Source organism: Oratosquilla oratoria, chromosome 10 (assembly GCF_046742065.1).
Source record: "Oratosquilla oratoria isolate Oo_2021 chromosome 10, ASM4674206v1, whole genome shotgun sequence".
In the NCBI taxonomy this organism is placed as follows: Eukaryota; Metazoa; Arthropoda; class Malacostraca; order Stomatopoda; family Squillidae; genus Oratosquilla; species Oratosquilla oratoria.
Genome location: NC_134786.1, coordinates 15,748,669 through 15,752,185, shown reverse-complemented (window position 1 = coordinate 15,752,185; position 3,517 = coordinate 15,748,669).

Below are 3,517 nucleotides of genomic sequence, written 5' to 3'. Positions count from 1 at the left end.
ACGACAGAAGCCAAACAAATCAAGATGGACGGAAGGCGCAAGGAAAGGGCCGGATGGAGAGCGGGGAGCGGGAGGTGGGGGGGGGCGTAGGAGGATTAATGTTCCTGATACCTGGGGGTGGTAGGTGGAAAAGGTGGAGTTACCGGGGTGGTTCCACATGTGGACTCGAGATGTGGGAGCCGGGGAGGGTGGGGTGGATGGGTGAGGCTGTGGATCAGGGACAAAGTGAGCAAAGGAAAGCAAGTGAGAGGTAAGAGGTGGAGGGGAGGCAGGCTGGAGGGACGAGAGGGAAATGCTGGAATTTGTGTATTTACCTACCTAGTTGTGTGTGTGTTTCACCATTGTCTTGGATCACGTGCTAGACTCGTGATCGACAGCTGCTACCCCTCGGATGAGAGCTCATATATGACCGCTCTAAGGCTAATACTGTGACTTTACACGTACACATACATACAACTCCCCACCCACGAGAATTTGAGTAACGACCCACAGCGCAACGATACTGAAATTATTTTAGCCCTGGGCGGTATTTGAATCCGGACCACCATAGTGACAGCCGCGAACGCTACCACTGTGCCGTCGAGAACATATGTTAGTTTCTGTGTGCGTAGGGACTTGAATAGGTTGGTGATGGGCGGAGATGTAGTGTTGATTTTTTTTTTCCCATTACTGTACTTCCTTGTGTCTTCACTAGCGCATCCATTCATGTGTTGACGATCACAATTCGTTGTTGCTCGTTTGACTCAAGTCAGTGGACTGCATGCCCAGACGTATGCACTGACTTTACGATTATTATTACTATCACTGTTATCATAATCATTATTACTATCATTATCACTATTACTATAATTATCTATCTATTCATTCTGCCTCTTTGACATTCTTCGAAATATGTAGATAAAAAGAGCAGTGTGTTCACAGCCCCTGTCCCCCACCATAATCTCTATTCTCAAAACATTAAAAAAAGAAATTCCATGCGCGCACTAGGGTGCTACCTACATGACTTGAAATAAAACAAAGATTCATAGGACTGATGAGATTCAGTGATTCCTTTGGAAAAATATGGATTGGGTCTTCGTCTGAGGCATACAATGATTACCTCACGTCTCCCTTTGAATTCGGTGCGGAAGAGGCTACATGGATGAGAATGGGTGTACAATAAGAGTGACGATAATCTTTGGATGACGATAATAACCTTTGATATTAAGAGATAATGATATAATGTAACATAATATAATATCATATGATATAACATGTGATTAATATTATAATAAGGTAACAACAGATGATAATAACAACCTTGGGATGATATTAGGTGGAATCCTCTCCTAGTTGATGTGGTAATAGAGTAGAATAATGTCGGAGGTGAGCGAGAGTAGGAGATGAGGAGGAGGGGGAGGGGGAAGCGACAGCTGGGCGAGTGGGAGGGATGGGGGGGGGGGGCAGAGGCCCGGGGAAGGCAGGGGCAGATGACAATCTGCTTGATCGGACATTAGAAAGGCGGGAAACCGTTAGAGGCCAAATACCTTTTGCTGTCCTCTTATTTGTGTAGCTGTTTAATGCATTCTATAGTTACTGCATATAGATGTATTGTGAAACTATTCAATTTAATATTTTCATTATAAACTTTGTATAAACGTCTGTAAACAATTATTTGTACGTCTGTTGCTGAGGGGAAAAGGTATGTCAGATGTTATGGAGGATCTTATAAGGGCATAAGAACATAAGAATGAGGGTGACTGCAAGAGATCATAAGGCCTACACTAGGCAGTTCCATGTCTGTTACCACCTGTCATCCTCATCCATAAAGTTGTCTAACCGTTTCTTAAAACAACCGATAGTTTCAGCATTTACCAAATGGTTGGTTAGAGAGGTGAGGTAGGAGTCAGGAGACCAGGTGCCATTGCATGGTTTCTTTTTACGAGTTAGTTAAGTTTTTGGGATTTCAAGATGGGGGCAGTTACTTTCTTTGTTAGATTACGAGAGGGTCCTATTCAAAATTTTCTGTGAATATAGAACGACAGGAATTTGTTTCCCAGATATCGATCTAAAAAATTTACGGTGAAAATAACATCTTTCATTTTTTATTTTTTTATAGCACGTCGACATTTGCCATGCGACGTTCATACAGGCTTTTTGTGACAAATCAATTTGTTCCAAATCACCCTTGAGTCAGCATCGAGGGTGTATGGTATGTCTTTGAGAAGGAGGATAGGGACCAGTGGTCCGAAAGGTCGTTGTGTTTTATCGATGAGGAATTAAGCATTTAAAGCAATGGTTGCCCAAATTCAGGGCAAAAATAATTTTCTTGTTACCGACACACACTCTCTCTCTCTCTTCGGTAAGACAACGCCGACTAACACACATTGCACATGGCGACAATAAAATCAAAACCAAGAAATAGACTTCTTTCACTTGAGGACGATATGAGAGTAGCATTATCAGCAATTAGACCTGATATCAAGCATCTGTGTTCCAAGCCTAAATCACAGGTCTCACACTGAGTACACATGCATGGTTCATTGGGGTGTGTTTATTTGTTCCTGTTGTAGCATTGTGCAAATGACTTGAATATATTGTACAACTGCTCTAACTGTCACAATTATATCTTTGTAATGTCATCCATTTTTGTTCATTAAAGCAGCATAAGTGTAAAGATGAGTATTTTCATATCATCCAGGGACAAAATTTTGTTACACTGATGCTGAATCAACCAAATACTGACAAACTAGAATTCAGATTTTTTAATAAGGGTGCCGGGGACTTCTGAAAGGCTTGGCAAGGGTGCCTCAAGCCAGAAAATGTTTGGAACCTCTGATTTAGAGGCTACATGAACCGGCTGCTCACTTTATGATACTTCGACGAAAACCAAAAACTTTAAACAAATGAAAGTTGTTGACATCGTGATGGTTACAACGATCAAGATAGTAAGATTGAAAAGTGCTATCTTTATTAGAAAAAAAAAATAGTGAGATTGAGAAGCGCTATCTACATTAAAAAAAAGAAGTGCATAATAACTTCCTTGATGGGAAATTCCCTGGCGACGTAGTGTTGTCGTGACCTCGAGGGATGCAGGAAGCCAAATTTTGTTGAGACAAGACACTCACTACAACACCGACGTACCCACCTCTTGTGGTGAGCAATACCAGGAGGGCATGGTGAGAAGGATATGTGACGCGTGGCATCAGGGGGGAGGGGGTAAGTTCTTCGTTGAAATACAGTCTGCTTGGAACCAAAACCAAATATAGAACTACACAGCCAGATTCACAACAGGTTTGCGATACAAGTATCTGTTAATGGAGGGTGATCAAAGATTTATAAATATATACATATATGAATATATATATATATATATATGTATATATATATATTACATATATATATGTATATTTATACATATATATATGTATATATATATACATATATATACATATACATATATATATATACATATATATATATATATACATATTCAATATTTAGATATAACACTAATCCTCAGGGATGTTTGCAAGAT